Source organism: Triticum dicoccoides, chromosome 3A, assembly GCF_002162155.2.
Source record: "Triticum dicoccoides isolate Atlit2015 ecotype Zavitan chromosome 3A, WEW_v2.0, whole genome shotgun sequence".
NCBI classification, from domain to species: Eukaryota; Viridiplantae; Streptophyta; class Magnoliopsida; order Poales; family Poaceae; genus Triticum; species Triticum dicoccoides.
This window is the reverse complement of record NC_041384.1, coordinates 522,056,266-522,077,469: the sequence shown is the minus strand read 5'-3', so window position 1 is coordinate 522,077,469 and position 21,204 is coordinate 522,056,266. Positions and strand designations below refer to the sequence as shown.

Below are 21,204 nucleotides of genomic sequence, written 5' to 3'. Positions count from 1 at the left end.
AATTTCGGATGATCTTTGGATGTACTAGAATTTAAAACCAGGTATCTCAATGTTTGCGGCCGAGTGACGGTGGCAGGGTGTTTGACATTCATTCCGATTTCTTGCATGGGACCTAAGCATGCACCCAAGGACACAAATTTGATTTTTCAACCAATTTTATATGCATTAGAGCATGTGCATGTAGTTCGAATTTGAATTATGCACTTAAATTCATTGAAAATTCAATTAATGCATAAAAGTGTGCAAACGAACCCCGAAAAATCCCAAAAATTGATACAACACTCCTATTGTTCTATGTTGACACAAGAAAAAAATTGTAAGCAATAAGAGGCAATGGATATTGTTTCGTCTCCAAAGGTGGGACGTTCCCTACCGAAACCATCTGGCTTGTTGTGAGAAGCTCTGGTTTGTGAGAAGCATATCCCCAAACCTGCCCCAAATGGAACAAAAAATTTACCATGGCATGTTGATGCCACTCCATGATAGCATGCCAAGTTTCATGAATTTCGGACGAGCTTTGGATTCACTAAAATTTAAAAACCAGGTATGTCAATGTTTGCGGCCGAGTGACCGTGACAGGGTGTTTGACATTCATTCCCATTTCTTGCATGGGACCGAAGCATACACCCAAGGACACAAATTTGACTTTTCAACCAATTTATATGCATTAGAGCATGTGCATGTAGTTCAAATTTGAATTATGCACATAAATGCATTGAAAACTCAATTAATGCATAAAAATGTCAAACGAACCCCAAAAAATCCCAAAAATTAACACAAGACTCTTGTTGTTCTATGTTGACACGAGAAATGTTTTTGAAAGCAATAAGAAGCAATGGATATCGTTTCGTCCCCAAAGGTGGGACATACCCTACCGAAACCATCCGGCTTGTTGTGAGAAGCATATCCCCAAACCTGCCCCAAATGGGACAAAAACTTTACCATGGCATGTTGATGCTGCTCCGTGATAGCATGCCAAGTTTCATGAATTTCGGACGAGCTTTGGAGTTACTAGAATTTAAAAACCAGGTATCTCAATGTTTGCGGCAGAGTGACCATGGCAGTGTGTTTGACATTCATTCCCATTTCTTGCATGGGACCTAAGCATGCATCCAAGGACACAGATTTGATTTTTCAACCAAGTTATATGCATTAGAGCATGTGCATGTAGTTCAAATTTGAATTATGCACATAAATGCATTGAAAACTCAATTAATGCATAAAAATGTCCAAACGAACCCCAAAAAATCCCAAAAATTGACACAACACTCCTATTGTTCTATGTTGACACGAGAAAAAATTTGAAAGCAATAAGAGGCAATGGATATCGTTTCGTCCCCAAAGGTGGGACGTTCCCTACTGAAACAATCCGGCTTGCTGTGAGAGGCTCTGGTTTGTGAGAAGCATATCCCAAAACCTGCCCCAATGGGACAAAAAATTACCATGACATGTTGATGCCACTCCATGATGGCATGCCAAGTTTCATGAATTTCAGATGAGCTTTGGATTTACAAGAATTGAAAAACCAGGTATCTCAATGTTTGCGACCGAGTGACCGTGGTAGGGTGTTTGACATTCATTCCCATTTCTTGCATGAGACCTAAGCATGCAACCAAGGACACATATTTCAATTTTCAACCAATTTATATGCATTAGAGCAAGTGCATGTAGTTCAAATTTGAATTACACACATAAATGCATTGAAAACTCAGTTAATGCAAAAAAAGTCCAAACGAACCCCGAAAAATCCCAAAAATTGACACAACACTCCTCTTGTTCTATGTTGACACGAGAAATTTTTGGAAAGCAATAAGAGGCAATGGATATCGTTTCATCCCCAAACGTGGGGTATTCCCTACCGAAACCATCATGCTTGTTGTGAGAAGCTCTGGTTTGTGAGAAGCATATACCCAAACCGGCCCCAAATGAGGCAAAAAAATTACCACGACATGTTGATGCCGCTCCATGACAACATGCCAAGTTTCATGAATTTCAGACAAATTTTGGATTTACTAGAATTTGAAAACATGGTATCTCAATGTTTGCCGTCGAGTGACGGTGGCAGGGTGTTTGACATTCATTCCGATTTCTTGCATGGGACCTAAGCATGCACCCAAGGATGGAGATTTGATTTTTCAACCAATTTATATGCACTGGAGCATGTGCATGTAGTTCAAATTTGAATTATGCACATAAATGCATTCAAAACTCACTTAATGCATAAAAATGTCCAAATGAACCCTAAATAATTCCAATTCTTTTATGACAAACATATAGTTGCATGTTCACTGCAGATAAAAGGTCTAGCAATTCAAACACCGTCCATGGCCGCTGTGACCCCATTATGTAATTCAAATCAAGATGAAAAATCAAGCAGATCTCACACAGTTTATTATAACAAACTGTGTGAGATGCAACACAAAATATCTTGGAGCACCGTTGGAGTATAGTACGCATACGACTTACTGTCGGTGCACAAAAGGAGGGGTCCTATTTTTGTACCCCTTTACTTGTGCGTGGGAAGTTGGAGCCGCGCCTGCGGCCACACCTGGCGCGCCAGAGATGTCGGTGGAAACGACACCTATGGGATCACTGGGACCCCTTTTTGCTACAGTTGGTGGGCGCGAGGTTGTGCAAAGAGCAGGTCTAGAAGCCAGCACGAGGATCGTTTACCCAGGTTCGGGCCGCGAGGATGCGTAATACCCTAGTCCTACTTTGGCATATATTTGAGTGTTCTTGAGTTCTTGAACTAGCTACGATGCGTGCCTCATCCAAAAAATCAGAATCCTTCTCCAATACGCCTCGAGCCTCCTTGTATAGTCAAAAGGGGCCACCACAATGGCACACAGGAGGTGGAAAGGTATATAGTAATCGAGTCTATCTCCTGGCACCATAGGACAAGCACATTTAATGCGCTGCCGATGTGACCTTCTTTCTTTATCGGGGACGACAAGGAAGCTCGTCCCAGCTGTCGCCGCCTCGCCTGGATTTGATGCGCGTCCTAACTGACAAGGTGTGTAGTGCCACATTAGCTGGCTGCTGAGTTGGTGCGGTCGCTGAATCTTCACAAAGATCTGCATGCCACCATGCAGGTGCTTGTCGAGTCGACCTAGAGGTCGCACGTTGTCACGCAGGCGCCTGCCTAGCTGGTGGGCTGGCAGCTACATGGGAACGGCGGTGGAGTCTTGGCAGACGTGGGCCTGGCTGTGGCCCCACGGATGTTTTCGACAAGAGTCTTGCCGCGGTCCCAACAAGTGTCTTGCCGCGACATCTTGGTCATCCCCGGCAAGGGTCTTGCCGGGGGTCTCGTGGGCATCCTTGGCAAAGATATGCCGAGGATCGTCATCTTCTAGTCATCATCTAGTCTTGTGTGCTTTTGGTTTCCACAAAGATCTTCATGCCACCATGCAGGCACTTCCCGAGCCTTGGTTTCAATGCTGTCGATGGCGTCAGAACTCTCAGGCTCAAGGATGGCTGCAGTGCTGGTGTTGGGCAAGTTGCCCCAGCAAGGTTCTTGCCGGGGCCGCGGAGGCTGCCCCGGCAAGGGCCTTGCTAGGGGAGTCCACCTCGCCCCTCCGCTCTTCGTGTTTCGGGGCCGCCGTGGATCTCGGGGAGGAGGAGGACGGGGCGGCGCACCGGCTTCGCCTCCGCCTGAGGACCCTCCTCCAATGGGGGCCCATGTCGAAGACCAGCCCCGCGAGTTCTACGTCAGGCTACACGGGTCAGTGCGCGGCCGTCTTCGTCTACCCACTCCATTTGCTTGGGAGATGGAGCTTGACCCGCCTCAGGCCTTGAGGCTGCCGGAATGGCAGCATGCGGGTCGACGTCGACTTCCCAGCCCCTCATGTTATGTATCTCCGCCGTGGGTGGAAGACCTTTGCCCGTGCCCATAGCCTGTGGGAGGGGCTCGTCCTCCAATTTAAATTGATGGAGGATGGCCTGCTCTCCATCAAGGCCTTCGAGCTCTTGGGAACTCGCTTGAGGTGTTGTGTGGAGAGCTCCTCTGACGGTGAACCGTCCTCCTTGGGCGGGAGTGATGAGGAGGATAACGACAATGACGATGAGGGGGTCAAGCGGGAGGACATCTACTCCGACTGACCGCGTCGTTCCCCTCCCTCGGCTCAGCGCTGTGCCGAGGGTTTTCCTCATCAAGCTCTCCATCAGCGCGCTCCCCGCTGTTCTCTTTTTGTCTCCACCTGCCGCACCTGGGAGGAAAGGGGCAAGAATGGAGATCACGGGGGAACCTATCTTTTTCCTTAAATTGTAGGCACTTGCCAAAATCTTAATTTCTATATAATGTAATCTCTCGAGCCCATGCTTGCACCATGTAACCTTTGTACTTGCATCAGCATATTAATGAAAAAGTCTAGTCCCGCCGGTAACTTGTGCCCGTGTATGTTCGTGTGGAGCTGAAATGCCTTCTTAGTGCAAATAAAGGAGTCCTTCCAGCAAGCCACCTACCCTCCTCGGGGCATGAAGGACATGTGGCACGCGAACCGGAATCAAGAGGGCGACTGAAGCGACCGCATTCCACCCCGTGACCGTGGGGCGCGGGCACCTTGAAGGCCGCGGCTCGAGTCCACTTGGTAAATGAGTCGCGCCCCTGTGTTTTCCTCCCTTTTCTGGGGAAGGCGTGGGCCGCCTCTTTACCATTTACTGCTATGTGATGCATTAGGGTAGTAACCGCCCCACGCATGACCCCCACGTCATGCACGACCCCCACGTCACGCATTCAACGCAGGTCGTGGGGAAGTGCGACGGGCGAGGGAGTTACAGCAGTAAAACTCGGCCCCACATACCCGTGCGCCGTTTTGGGCCTAGCCCAACAACGCATTGCGCTTATGTATGGCCCAGGCCCGGGCCTCCTGTCGATGCACAAAAGGAGGGGTCCTATTTTTGTACCCCTTTACTTATGCGCGGGCAGTTGGAGTTGCGCCTGCGGCCACACCTAGCGGGGCAGAGGAAGGAAGCAAAGCCACAAGACAACCAGAACAACACCAAGCCGGAAACATGAAGAGCAGAGGGGCGAGGTGGACTCCCCCCGCTAGGCCCTTGCCGGGGCGGCCTCCGCAGCCCCGCAAGAACCTTGCCGGGGCAACTTTCCCAACACCAACATCGCAGCCATCCATGAGCCTGAGAGTTCCGACGCCATCGACAACATTGAAACCAAGGCTTGGGAAGTGCCTCCATGTTGGCATGAAGATCTTTGTGGAAACCAGAAGCACACAAGACTAGATGATGACCAGAAGATGATGATCCTCGGCAATATCTCTGCCAAGGATGCCCACGAGACCCCCGGCAAGACCCTTGCCGGGGACGACCAAGATGCCGCAGCAAGACCCTTGCCGGGTCCCCGTCAAGACTCTTCCGAAAACATTCGCGGGGCTGCAGCCAGGCCCACATCTGCCAAGACTCCAACGTTGTTCCCGTGCAGCTGCCAGCCCAGCAGCTAGGCAGGTGCCTGCGTTGCGACGTGCGGCTTCTAGGCGGACTCGATAAGCACCTGCGTGGTGGCATGCAGATCTTCGTGAAGATTCAGCGACCGCACCAACTCAGCAGCCAGCCAACGTGGCACTACACGCCTCGTCGGTTCGGATGCGCATCAAAGCCAGGCGAGGCGGCGACAGCTGGGACAAATATCCTTGCCATTGCCGATAAAGCAAGAAGAGCACGTTGGTAGCGCATTAAATGTGTTTGTCCTACGGTGCCAGGAGATAGACTCGATTACTGTATACCTTCCCACCTCCCGTGTGCCACTATGTCAACCCCTTTTGACTATAAAAGGAGGCCCGAGGCGTACTGGAGACGGATTCAGATTTTTTGGACGAGGCACGCATCATAGCTAGTTCAAGAACTCAAGAACACTCAAAATATATGCCAAAGCAGGAGTAGGGTATTACGCATCCTCGCGGCCCGAACCTGGGTAAATGTCCTCGTGCTGGCTTCTAGACCCGCTCTTTGCACAACCTCGCGCCCGCCAACCATAGCAAAAAGGGGTTCCAGTGATCCCATATGTGTTGTTTTCCCTGACACTTACGCGAGAAGGTGCGATGGCTACAATCCACATCCCGCTCTAAATAAGGGACCGTGTCTGATGACACTTTGCGCGCCCATTTTTTTGCTGAAGCGATTCCAAATTTTCAGCTTCCGTGGAAATATCTACCTCTCCGCCCCTCCCTTACCAAAAGCCACATTTCCCCTGTTTCCGCCTTCCTTTCCAAGTTGAAACCTTCACTCCTTGCTTCCAGTGCCACCTCCTCGCCGGCGACCCTCCTTCACGCTGCTCGGCCTCGCCTATCTAGGCAGGTAATCCACACCCGACCCCCATCCTCCTCCTCCTTCCACATCCCACATGCCCCGACCGCCGGCGTGAGCGAGACACCTTCCACCCAAATCACCGACCCCTCCATCAAGTAAGCGCCTGCCTAAGCCATGGTGCATGCAGTATAGCCAGGATCTCAAGGAGCATTTGGCAGCGGAGAAGCAAATCGCGGCCACACACGCAGATGAGGTCGCGATGGCTGCCATTCGTGCCGACCCCCAGATCTTGGAGGAGCACCTCGCCGTCGAGGCCACTGTTGACACCTCGTGCGCCGATGCCGCGACGCGGTTGGCTGCTTTAAATGACAGTTTGTGGCATTTTCTCGAGGCCACCATCAGTGCCTTCGACGAAGACTACGAGGTGTTTTCTCAGCGTGCACGTGCTTACCTCATCTCGAGAGCCAGCAGGTTGGTGCCCGGAGCGGCTCAGGCAACTCACCACTACAACGAGGGCACCCACAATGCGGAGGCCTCGCCCTCTTCCATGTCCGAGGAGCCAATCGTCATCGATATCTCTGACAATGAGGAGTAGCTTGTCTTATTAGCTCACTATAAGGACCATGTTCAGTTTGCTAGCTACTGCCTTTCCTTAACAAATTTTAGTGAATTCTGCTATCTACTTTTACCATGCAATCTTTTGCTATAGTGTATATGTTCTATATGTCGTGCAATGTGGTGTTCAGTTAACTGCTTGGTTCAATTCTGCAAATGTGATGTTCAATTCTTCAGGGTGCAATATTTCCAAGTTGTTAAGCATGCTTGGTTTGGTTAACTATCTTATCTTCTATTATGAGTATGTTATATTGTGCAATGCGGTGCTCAGTTAACGTTTGGTTCATTTGTTGTGGTGTTTAGTTAACTACTTGGTTTAATTCTGCAATGCGATGTTCAATTGTTGTGGCTGCATTTTGTTATTGTATACCATGTGAGAAATAAATCGAATTTGGATGTACTAAATACATGAGAGACAAATACAATTGCTACATTTCCAATTTGTTAAGCATGCTTGGTTTGATTAATTGTCTGATCTTCTATTAGGAGTATGTTATATTGTCCAATGTGGTGCTCAGTTAATGTTTGGTTCATTTGTTGTGGTGTTTAGTTAACTGCTTGGTTCAATTCTGCAATGCGATGTTCAATTGTTGTGGCTGCATTCTGTTATTGTATACCATGTGAGGAATAAATCGAATTTGGATGCACTTAATACATGAGAATCATATACAAGTGCTATATTTCCTAGTTCTTAATCATGCTTAGTTTGGATAAATGGGTTTTCCATGTGGCTTGGAATAATCTGATGAATCTACAATGTGCTTATTTATCATCAACATATTTTACAGATAGCATGCGAACCCTTACTTAACATGATGACTAACTACCTTATATGTGTTGCAGGGAAACAATGCGAAGCACTGAGGTTTACAAGATGGTACTAACTATTATACCTTGCCATTTTTTATTCCTTTGCCCCATTTCCAATATAGAGAAGATATTTATGCACATCCTTGTTTTCAGGGTTCACTGATGATTACCTGCCAAACCACCTCTGTGGTCAGGAGGCGAGGAAAGTTTTCATACAACACCCATGGTTCAATATTGAAGTGTTCCTGAAGAGGTCGAAGGATGGACGGTAAATCATCCACACGCACTTGCCTAAAGTTGCAAAAACCTTCAACATGAATGAAGGCTAAATATCCGCCTTCTGCTTCAATAGTTTTCCAGATGAGATGCATCTCTCTATGTACCATCTATGATGCTAATTTTGAAAGGTTCTAGATTGCATGTGAAACTTGTTGCTGGTGCAGTTGTGTAATGGGGCAGTTGAGTGCTGAAGCTATATCATGTTGTACTCCGATGTATTTCAATTATGAAATCCTGCTTCCTTAATATGGAAATGGAATATATTATGTGCTAGATTAGTAAATGGATTATTAATAATAGGGCAATTAGCCCGCTAATTGGCCAATTAGCTTGCTAATTGGGTTTTCCTATTGCAAACGGTTATTGAGAAAACACTGTGGGCGATGACCTCAGGCAAAGCACACAGTTTGTAGGATAAACCATGTTGGATCAATGAACAATCACACACGACATTCTCTTGAAAACTGTTTGCGTTACGCCACCTTACGCAAACGTTTCCCTTGGAGTGACTGTGTGGGATGTATATACGAACGGAAACGTTTAGCAGGGACTGACTGTGTGGGATGTACTTACGACCAGAAACGATTTCTCCTATATAATTGTATTTTTAGCACTATTGTACATAAACCGTATTTGGTCACTCGCCGGTCGCACACGACCTCATTTTGCCGAGCGTGTGTGCCTGGAGGGCATATCCCCGACGGTTTCTGGGTTGTGTGGGAAGGACCCCCCTATCGCCCACACTCACTAGGTGACGGTTCCGAACGACATCGCGGAAAGGGGTTAAAAGCCGTTTGTATAGCACCGACGTGTACTAGTGGAAGTAGGTCCATTGTCCAGATCATTACAGACTGTTCTATTTTTGACAGATTCCATTTTCGATGCATAGTTTGCTTCTTTTATAGTTTTTATGGCTTATATTGGTCAATATAAATTTTCAAAATTGTAGGGTACAGTAGGCATTGTGTGAGAACAAATTTGAATCTTGTCCTTGACAGTACCAAAGTGAATGATTTGCTCTTTATCATACTAACCCATCTCACGAAGTTCCGTTAAGTTTTGTGTGATTGAAGTTTTCAAGTTTTGGGTGAGATATCGATATGAGGAGAATAAGGAGTGGAAAGACCCTAATCTTGGGATTGACCAACACACCCCAAGGTAATATTGAAGGAAGACCCAAGCAACTAAGCTTGGGGATGCCCCGAAAGGCATCCCCTCTTTCGACTTCAACATTGTCGGCAACCTCACTTGGAGCTATATTTTTATTCGTCGCATGGTATGAGTTTTGCTTGGAGCGTAATTTTATTTTAGTTCGATTTGCTTGCTGTTATTTAGAATAATGTTTTCCATCTTTTATTATATAAAAAGTCAAGTATAGCCCTTACCATGCTTATTTTGCGAGTCCACATGTTGCTGTTTTAAAACAAAAAGTTTTCTATCATTGTTTGAATTCTTCAGAAAAGTCAAGACGTGATAAAATCTTGAATTTTTTACACAATAAGATCATATTGAGATGAACCAATCATAATTACCAAAACGAGGTCTTGCCCTTGCCATTGCACTTCGGTCTCACCGAGTTGGTATGATCGATCCCATAGAAAAGCCCAACATTCATATCTTTTGCACTAGTCGGTCTCACCGAGATACTCATATCGGTCTCCCCGATTTGGGTCAAAAGTGTGTAATGGTTGGATTTTGGGTGAAGGCAATTTATACCCTCCACCCCCACTTACTCTCTAAGAGATTGATACTTCTCCAACGTATCTATAATTTATAAAGTATTCATGCGATGTTTACAACAATTTTATATGGTTTTGGTATGACTTGAATAGAACTAACCCAGACTGATGCTGTTTTCAGCAGAACTACCATGGTGTCATTTTTTGTGCAGAAATAGAAGTTCTTGGAATGGGCTGAAACTTTTTGGTGATATTTTTGGGACCAAAAGAGACCCCCGAAGCACCAGAGATGGGCCAGGAAGTGGACGAGGGAGCCACAAGCCTAGGGGCGCGCCCACCCCCCTAGGGTGCGCCCTCCGAGCTTGTGGGCCCCTCGGACACCTCCTTGATGTGAGACCGGCGCCAAAAATTCCTATAAATACCAAAAATCCCCGAAGAGAACCCTATATGAGAAATTCCACCGCCACAAGCCTCTGTATCCACGAAAACTTAATCGGGACCCCATTCTGGCACCCTGTCGGAGGGGAAAATCATCATCAGAGGCCATCTTCATCATCCCAGGGGCCACCATGACGAGGACGGAGTAGTTCACCCTCAGGGCTGAGGCTATGTACAAGTAGCTATGTGTTTGATCTCCCTCTCTCGTGTTCTTGATTTGGCACAATCTTGATGTACCGCGAGCTTTGTTAATATATTTTAATCTTATGGTGTGCTTCCCTCTCTACCTTCTTGTGATGAATTGAGTCTTTCTCTTTTAGATTTCTTTATATTGGATTGAATATTGGATTTGAGAACACTTGATGTATGTCTTGCATAGAGATACCTGTGGTTACAATGGCATATTATATTGATTCACTTAATGTATGTTTTGGCACTCAACTCGCGGATTCCCGAGGTGACATTAGGGTAATCTGTGCATAGGGGTTGATGCACATTTTCGTCCTACGTTCTTCGATAGAAACTTTGGAGTGATTCTTTGTTGCACATTGAGGGATTGTTATATGATCCTATTATATTTTCATTGTTGAGAGATTTTGCACTAGTGAAAGTATTAACCCTAGGCCTTGTTTTCAAGCATTGTAATACCGTTTTTGTTCACTTTTACTACTTGCCACCTTGTTGTTTTTATATTTTCAGATTACAAAAACCTATATCTACTATCCATATTACACTTGTATCGCCATATCTTCACCGAACTAGTGCACCTATACAATTTACCATTGTATTGGGTGTGTTGGGGAGACAAGAGACTCTTTGTTATTTGGTTGCATGGTTGTTAGAGAGAGACAATCTTCATCCTACAACTCCCACGGATTGATAAACTTAGGTCATCCACTTGAGGGAAAATTGCTATTGTCCTACAAAACTCTGCGCTTGGAGGCCCAACATGAGTCTACAAGAAGAAAGGTTCTATAGTAGACATCAGAGAGCCATCAGAACGAAACACAACTTCCACCATTCATTTTCTGAGAGAGAACCACCTACTCATGTGTTGAGATCAAGAGATTCCATTCCTACCATCCGAACCTTGATTTCTAGCCTCCTCAAGTTGCTTTCCACTCCAATCCTTATTCTATCCAAGCCAAATCTATGAGATAGAGATTGAGTGGTGAGGAAACTATCATTTGAAGCACAAGAGGAAGGAGTTCATCACCAACACAACGTCTATTACCTTTTGGAGAGTGGTGTCTCCTAGATTGGTTAGGTGTCACTTAGGAGCCTCCTAGATCATGTGGAGTTGAACCAAGGAGTTTGTACGGGCAAGGAGATCGCCTACTTCGTGAAGATCTACCCGAGTGAGGCAAGTCCTTCATGGGTGTTGGCAATAGTGGAATAGACAAGGTTGCTTCTTCGTGGACCCTTCATGAGTGGAGCCCTCTGTGGACTCACGCAACCGTACCCTCCGTGGGTAGAAGCCTCCATCTACGTGGATGTACAATAGCACCACCTATTGGAACCACACCAAAAATTGCCGTGTCTTCATTGCGTTTGATCTTCTGACTCTACCCCTTACTTTCTACACAATTGCATGATTTGTTATTTCCCTGCTATGTCTTTAAATATGCATGTGTAGAATGTCTTGGTGTTTGTAGGATCAAAAGTATGTCTAGAGAGGGGGTCATTAGACTACTTGACCAAATAAAACATAACCTTTTCCCAAATTTAGTTGTAGGCAGATTTTGGCAATTATGACAGGTCAAGCAACACCCTACACATGCAATTCTAAGAGTATATCAGCGGACAGTAAGACATTGCACATGTAAGTAAAGGAGGGGTTTGGAGAAAGAAAATGTAATGGGGACACAGTGATTTTTGGCGTGGTTCCGATAGGTGGTGCTATTGTACGTCCACGTCGATGGAGACTTCAACCCACGAAGGGTAACGACTGCACGAGTCCATGGAGGGCTCCACCCAAGAAGGGTCCACGAAGAAGCAACCTTGTCTATCCCACCACGGCAATCGTCCATGAAGGACTTGCCTCACTCGGGTAGATCTTCACAAAGTAGGCAATCTTCTTGCCCTTACAAACTACTTGGTTCAACTCCACTTCATGTGGGAGCTTCCAAGCGACACCTAACCAATCTAGGAGACACCACTCTCCAAAAGGTAATAGACAGTGTGTTGATGACAAACTCCTTGCTCTTGTGCTTCAAATCATAGTCTCCCCAACACTCAACTCTCTCACATAGATTTGGCTATGGTGGAAGAAGTATTTGAGTGAAAAACAACTTGGGGAAGGCTAGAAATCAAGGTTCAAATGGTAGGAACGGAATCTCTTGATCTCAACACATGAGTAGGTGGTTCTCTCTAAGAAAATGAGTAGTGGAAGTGTAGGCACGTTCTGATGGCTCTCTTACCGAGTAAGAGAGGGTGGAGGGGTATATATAGCATCCACAAAACAATTACACACTTTTTACCCAACTCGATGGCACCGATCAGAAATCTCGATGGCATCGACCTATGTAAAAGATATGAACGTTGGAGGTCTCAGTGGGACCGACTAGAAACAACTCGGATGAACTGATGTACAATGGTTAGGGAAAACCTCGTTTCGGTGGCACCGATTGCATAAACTCGGTAGGAACAAAGTGAAGCAATAAGGCAACAGAAAGGTTGGCACGCCATCCCGGTGGGACCGATTGCAAAACTCAGTGAGACCAAAATAATCGCAACAAGTTAGAGAAGGTTTGGAAGCCATCTCGGTGGGACCAAAATAATTGCAAATGGTTACAGAAGGTTTGGCAAGCCATCCTGGTGGGACCGAGGACCATATTGGTGGATCCGATTTGTTAGGGTTTGGTTGTGGCAGTGTCTAGATGAACTCGGTTGGTTCGTATAGGGAAGTTTCGGTGGGGCTGAGTTGGAATGTAGGGTTTTGGAAAGATTTGGATAGAGAAAGTGGTTGAGGGTTTTGGAGCAATATCACTAAGCACTTGAGAAAATATATCATAATCAAAACCTAATCAATTTTAATAGTATTGGCTTTTCTATGGACTCAATGTGATCTTGGATCACTTAACCAAAAATGTAGAGTCTTGAGCTTTTGCCAATCCATGTCCTTGCATTTTGAGGGGTCCACAATCACTAGTCCTTGCCATGCCAATCATTGAACATCCTAAAATCTTTAAATTGAATGGATATTAGTTCAATGAGAAATATATTGATATGAATTACCAAAACCACCCAGGGATTAGTTGCACTTTCAGTGTTATCTTAACTTGTGCCAAAATCTGCCTAAGTTTCAACAAAACTAAAAACTGCACCTTTGGTTGGTTAAGTGTCGATTCACCCCCCTCTAGACCTATCTTCTTTGGTCCTACATATTTTTATTCTAAAAATGTAGCATCAGAGTTTTGAGAAGTTACATTCTGAGTCATCTGGATATACCATGACTATATAATGGAATTTGCCATAGAGAAAACCTAATAGTTGCCCACTAGAACTAATCACATTGAAAATGCCTGGAAAAAGGATTTGAAAGCATGAGTTACCAACTAACAAATACCATAAAAATTTGCATGACAAATCATCATGAGTTGATGCTACGCCATGGTAAGAATTTCTTAGTAATTATGATTGCAACTTTTTGATAAACATGATGGCAACTATATGTCTAGTATAGTAGCAACTATGTGGTTAATAGAGAAATTTTCCTCAAGAACATGTCGAATTATAAAAATGTTTTGAATGATCACATGCCAATTTTAGAATAAATGTGCTTCTGACAAACCATGTCGAAATTTGGAAATATTGTAAATAGTCACATGCCAACTTAAGTATTCATATGCATGGAAATTGTTTCTCCCCTAAGTTTCATATGCATGGATGTATATATTAAGAAAACGGAAGAAAAAATGGCAAGAGTAGGAAAAAAGCCACCAGTATGCAAATATTAATTTGTGATGGCCATCATAAAATCATGGCAACTTAATACCCTAGAAAATTCATGGCAAATTAATAAAAGCTTCTAGTGGTGACGTCAAAATAGTATTAAGATTTTGCCATGGCCAAAATTTGTATTGGTGGCATGGCAAAACTTGTATTGGTGACATGGCAAAAGGTTCAACATTTACCCCCCTGCCATTGTGACCTAAGAGATGCCTAGTTGAACTTAGTTGCAGAAAGTTGTTATTAATATGTAAATTTCCATCATTTGATCTTTGATTTTGAATGCATACCCCGATGCAAAATCAACCCGAAGATACTGGTAGGCAGATAAAACACTACACACTGGAATGGATTGCACATTCCATTATGGTACACACGAGGACTCGGTGCAAGATAAGAGATTTAAATGCTATGAATTCTACCCCTAATTATTTTTCTTTCACCTATCTGGTTCACAAACATGCAATAAAACTAAGGCACTAAAAAGAGAGCAAAAACCACAGTCTTCATGGCGTGAATATCATATGATCACGAAGGAAGTAGAGGCACGAACTAGGATGTACTACTACTGCAGGCATCAATCGTGTATGCTATAACTACTACAACAACTACTATCGCCCATGAATGAACAAAGTCACAACAGTACTCACCAGAGGTTGCTAGCACACAGACACGCACAACTGACTGACCGAATGTGCGAGTAGGGTGAGTACGCTACCTTGGCATCATTTTAGGTGTTGCCAATGGTGAGGGCCACGTGGTCGGCCATGTTCTAGAGGAGGAGGTTGGAGATGGCCACAACCTCCATGGTGGGTAACTGCTCATGGAACAAGGCCGCAATGATCGCCCTGGTGTAGATGGACAACCGGCGTGCAGAGCTGCGCCGAGCCCTGCGTGATCACGTCAGCCACCTCCTGGAAGTGCTCTACTACGCCACCGGAACTATTCAAAACTATTTGAGTAGCTGTGGAAAGAGATTGGTATGATTGACTAGAGGGAGGCGTTGAATAGGCAACTTACAATATATTTATATATTTTCTGAGTTTATCAATCTTGTGTAAATCTGAGTTTATCAAATGATCTTTTTGGATGTTGTGGTCTTTTATTGTGGTCAATATCTCTATCTCTACTTGTATATATATTATGAAATTTCTTCAAGGACGACACTTCATGCATGATCAGCAAACGATACTTGGTCCTCAACAACATTAGCAAAAGCTTAAAAAGGAAAACGAAGGCGCTGGATGGCTGTTGGCTCTCCACGTACGATCGTGCAGACGCCGGCCATAAATTTATCGTCTGTATAGCAAGGCTCTATATATTATTACTACTCCCTTTATCCATATACAATTTTCACATTATACATCTCATATGCTATGAATCTTGTCAATAGTCAAAGGTAATCTTGAAAAACGCATTAGAATAGCTTATAAATCAAACACTTGGATAGTAGAAAAAATATTTAAGAATTATTATATTTTATATAGTGTTTTACTAGATTTTGTACATAGCGTTACTAGGGGGAGCAAGTATATGAGAATAATTACATAGGCGGACCACTCTATGGCAGAAGAAAATATTCCCACCAAATCTCCACTAATTATTAACATATATTTGTCACTAATAATTATCATTATCAACCTAAAATAGGAAGCCATTCAACTAATTGATCTCTGCCCACCATGCTATCCGAGAAAATATTCCCGATAACCTCAATTTTAGCAATTCTACCGAGAAGGCATTAACTACCTACTTCGATGCAGGATCAGGATATGATCTGATGGTTGGACTTGGGAGTGCATGCATGAGTCATAATCATGGTATTTACGCCAGGGAGAGAGAATTACGCACTCGAGTTGAATAATTCCACGGATCAAAATTGACACCATTAACGCTCACTTTTCCGGCCTTCCATCCTATATATTCCCATCTGGAGAGAGTAACCATGATATCCTCAGGCACACAGGCCGCACACCTAAGATCAGAAAAGAGAGATGCCCCGCTCCTCTGTCCCCCACCCAACACTAGCCCCACATATTCGTCAACGCGGTTTCCACGAGGCCTTTGCCACTGCCCCTTGATGCGATGTCTGCACTTCCCACTCCTCGTGGGCACGTCGTTCCTCTCTCGGTTGTCCAGTCCTACCTTTGGTATGGTTTCCCTCGATACAGTGTCCATCCACTCGATGCTATTATCTTACCCTTCGTTTTATTATTTTTGATTCTCCTAGTGCCAATTTTTCATTAAATTTTTAGGGGCACTTTTTCATTTCCTGAATGAATTGGATTTGTAGTTTTGCCTACACTTTTGATTTTGTACAGGGTATCACTTTTTCCATGCGTGAAGGTTAGCTGATTCGGCTCTATCGAGATCAGTCTGTTTATAACATATTTATTAAATTTGCAGATTACAACAGGTCAATTATGGAGAGCGGCGTACGGGAATAGAAGGGTGTATTTCTCTTGCCTTCAAAAAGAAGGTGTACTTATGTTAAGATAATAATTATTTTGTTTGAATCAGCATTGTGATTTGTGTTGAAATCTCAACGTTGACTAGTGTCATTTTTGGGCAGACCTTCACACCTGTATCTTTTTTGAATTTACTTGTCCTTTATCTGCTACTTTATTATTCCTTAACTGCAACGTTCAGAGAGAAAGAGAGGAACATGTAGGACGATAATCATGGGGTTGTGGATATCATTAGATAGGTTAGCACTTTTTGATGGCACAATTTACTAATGGATCATTCATGACTTATGGCTTTCAATCCTCTCCTAACTGGAATAATTGAATGATTGCTAATTAATTTTTAGTCGATTGTGAAATAGGTATTCCCTAATGATATCAAAACCTTTGTTGTCTAAATGTAATGTTTCCATTGTTGTTTGGGTCTGATTTTCTCACAAACCGATAACATGGTAAGAGAAGATTCGTGTAGGCACATGAATGTAAATTATAAAGCCCCTTAGCACCACTTTTGTATTTATTTATGTCCCTAAAAATTTATTCTTTGTGTCAATTTGTTACAACATCATTTCAAGACCTAATAAATAATGATTTTTTTTGTAAATATATCATCAACTCTTGCATGTGCTCAGAACTGATTTGTTGATCATGTGTAAATTCTATTGATCATGTGTAAATTCATCTCCCAAATTAGTTTGTTCAAAAAGCGGATCGTGGCTAGATACTTGATTCTTTACTTAGTTTCTGGATCACAATGGTGTCTGACTTCTGATAATACAATTTGAATGACATGCTATTATGTATTAATTTCATTTGTATCTTTTCCAAGAAATATTTTAAATTTTATAAACCATGAACTACTTGATCAAAGGTTAACATGTGTTGCATGTGCACGTGTACTAGTCAAAACAAGGTAGACAAGTCTAATTCAAATATGTTGTTGACTTGGTACTGATTTGCACAACATTTAAACCGAAAAGATACATCTATGTCTCCCAAATTCCTTGTTTCCAGAAAGATTGAGATCTACCAAGAAATAAACTTTGAAGGAAAAATGCACCCATAATAAATTTCTTTTTAGAAATTAGCCTCTTCTAAGTGGCAGTTAGGAGCCATTAATAATTTTCTAATTCCACATGCCTTTATTTTTTTCGTTTTAGTCTACATATTTCGTTTCCGAGCAGAGGAAGAGCAAAGTGTTTGAGCAAAAATCCACGAGATCCCTTTCTACCTCCATTAACAAGGTCAATTTATAGTCTCTGCTTACACGTTAGTTGTTCCTTCCTTGCTTGGAGAGAAATGAACTTCTTTGTTTACATGGTTATGAAGTAGTTTTTATCTTTATCTTTTTTATGCCCTTCAACATCCTTTATTTAACGAGATGCTTGAGATATGTTTTTAACTGAGGAGATACTTCAGATATAGTGATCTCGTCCAATTGAGAATGTTTTTATATATCTCATAAAAAGGTCAATATGTCTACCTTGTTTGATGAGCACGTTTTTTATGAGAGAAACCTATTGAGCACATTTTTTATGATATCTATAAAAATGTGCTAAATTGAACAAGATCACTATATCTGAAGTATCTCGTTAAACAGAATGGATGTTGGCAGGCATAAAAATATAGAGATAAAACTACTTAAGAACCATGTAAACAAGCAAGATCATATCTTTCCAAGCAAATAAGGAACAAATAATGTGTATGAAAAGAGTATAAACTAACCTTCATAATGGAGTTAGAGAGGGATCTCGTGGCTTTTTGCTCGAACACTCCCCTCTTCCTCTCCTCGACAATGAATTATGTAGACTACAACGAAGCAAAGAAATGCATGTGGATTTAGAAACTTATTAATGGATCCAAGCCGCCAATAAGTAGAGGCTAATTCCTAAAAAGGAAATCTATAATGGGTGTGTTTTCCTTGAAGTCTATTTCTGGCTAGATTTGAATCTTTGTAGAGAGAAGGAATGTGGGAGATATAGATGTATCTTTTTAGTTTAAATGATGCGCAAATCAGGATCGAGTCAACGACATATTTCAATAAGGCTTGCCTACCTTGTTTTGATATTGATTATAAAAAGACCATGTGATACGTCTCAAACATATCTATAATTTTTTATTATTTCATGCTATTATAACATCACAATTGTATGGTTTTTATAGCATTTTATATTAATTTTCTGGACTAAATTATTAGTCTAGTGCCCAGTATTAGTTGTTGTTTTCTACATGTTTTTTACTTACAGAAAATCAATATCTACAGAGGTAAAAAACCTAAGGATTTAATATGTTCTTTTGGGCATGAAGGTTCCAGAAAGCACTCGTGGCAGACGAGAGGACCCACATGGCCTCCGCACAGGCATGAGGTGTGTCCAGGGCCTTGCCCGCACCCGTGTGGACCGCCTTTCGCCCATCATTCCACCTATAAATCCCTTATTTCATGAAACCCTTCACAAGATTTTTCTCTGAATTTTCCACCACCGCAAGTTTCCATTCCTAGGAGAACCAATATGAGGCCTATTACGGCAATCTACGGGAGGGGGAATCCACCATGGAATGCTTCTACATTACCTTATTGCCTCCATGACCATGTGTGAGTATTTTCCTTAGGACCTTTGGGTCCATAGCAATATATATATATAAGACTCTCTCTCTCTCTCTCTCTCTCTCTTTTGTTCTTAAATACCAAGTTTCTATGAGCTGCCTCACATGATAAAGATCAATTTGATGTAATCGGTGGTGTCTTTGTTGGGATATGATGAATTTTCACTTTATGATCCGATTTTTCATTAAAATCAATTCAATCTTTTGAAGTTCCTTTGTTGTATAATTAAATAGCTTTGTATGATCTCTCATCTATCTATCTTCTTTGGCCAAGTTTTATGGTTTTTCTTTAGAGGGAGTGGTGCATTGTTGTGGGTTTTAATCTTGCGGTGATCTATATCACAGTGATAGAAAGGGACCAGACACATATTTTATTGTTGTTGAAAGGACCACAATGTCACCTAGAGGGGTGAATAGACATTTTAAAAACTTCTACATATTCGTCTTTATCCTAATGTGTAAATAAACTAAGCGGATACTTTTCAAGCACAAATCCTAAATATACTAGGCTCAACTAAGTGCACCAACAACTTAATCTAAACAAGATGAACATAACAAGGATACTAACAAGCAAAAGTAAGTTACACAAACTTACTTGAGCAATATCACAAGCTACGGAAATGTATCACACAGGTTAGCAATTCACACTAATCACAAGATATATCAATAGAGCAAGTATGAATTGCAGAATATAAAGTGTGGGCCTAAATAATCTCTACGAGGAAACTAGCCAACACAATATAATGAAGACAATAATATATAGTGAATGCAGTGTCAAGAAATCAAAGTAAACCACAAGTAGTGGCTAGGGTTCGAGATAATCGAAGACACGGAGACGAGGATGTATCCCGATGTTCACTTTCTTGGAGAGAAGCTAGTCACCGTTAGAGAGGTGGATGTTACCACAAAGGAACACCAATGCCATGAAGGATCACCGTATTCTACCTTTGAGACAACATCGGGAAGGCATTTCTCAACCACTAGTGGTAGACCTTGAGGCAGTCTCCAAACCTTCACAAACTTTCTTAGGGAAAATCACAAGTTAATTTCTCACCAGAGCACTCCTACCGCCAAGGAGTCTCCAACCTCCAAGAGTAACAAGATCAAAGGGGAAGTGTCCAAGACTTGCTCAGATCATGAATTCCTTTGGTCAGAAGAGGGACAAGGAGTGGATCTATCACTTGATTGGAAAATGTCTCAAGAATTCTCATGAATCTCTCCGGGTCTACGGTTTGGTGTAGGAGAAGTGAGAAGGAGCCTTTTATGTTCTAGGGTTCATATGAGTGTCCTGCTCAACCCCTCCACGAAGTGGTGAAGGGGTATATATAGTGTGGCCCCCAAAAGTAGCCGTTTGAGAGTAAAAGGCTGTGTCAGGCTGGACATCTGGGCTAAGGCGGGACATCTAACGGCTGAGAAGTGTGCACACGAACACAGAAAAATAGGTAAAATGTAGATGGCCCGGACATCTGGCCAAAAGCGCCCAGCTACTGGAACCCCAAGTCGGATTTCCATAATGGGTCCGGACATCCAGGGAGTCCCAAGATCCCGGACATTCGGCCAACAAAAAAACTGCACGCGCCCCAACAGTAAAACATGCACAACTCTCTCATATAGATTCCGATTTTGATGATCTTGGGCTCGTTTTGAAGCTATCAAAAAAATACAGGTCGTCACATAGAGAACCACCCAAGATCAACCAAAATGGATTATGAAAATATTAAATGGTTAGACCATCACGAAATGGAGGATGCAAATATGCAAAGATATATATATCTGTGGGTGTGTGTGTGTGTGTGTGTGTGTGTGTGTGTGTGTGTGATCGGAGTGGAATTATGTGTAGGAGATGTTGACTTTAGCAAGTCCGTCACGAAACCCTTTGATCCCCTCATAATAGTGGTGGATCCCTATAACTCAAGAAAAATAAAATAGCTAAACCAGATAGCCTCCAGAAATCCATTCTTGAGCATTTTTTATGGTTGATGATCCATGCAACTACAACTAAATGAACTAATATCTTTGACTTGAGCATTCTACTTGAGATTGATTTTGACATTTATTCTTGGCTCAAGATGGAAGCATAACCTTGATCACAACAATTGGTGAAG

General features: G+C 42.9%; 1 long non-coding RNA gene across 1 annotated transcript; it reads left to right on the top strand.

Annotated features, from left to right (window-relative positions):
- The first annotated feature begins 15,995 nt into the window (after positions 1 to 15,995).
- Positions 15,996 to 19,308, top strand: LOC119271962. Its single transcript, XR_005134673.1, has 3 exons — positions 15,996 to 16,180; positions 16,437 to 16,509; positions 18,803 to 19,308. It is a non-coding gene; the product is annotated as an uncharacterized LOC119271962 (long non-coding RNA).
- The last annotated feature ends 1,896 nt before the right edge of the window (positions 19,309 to 21,204 follow it).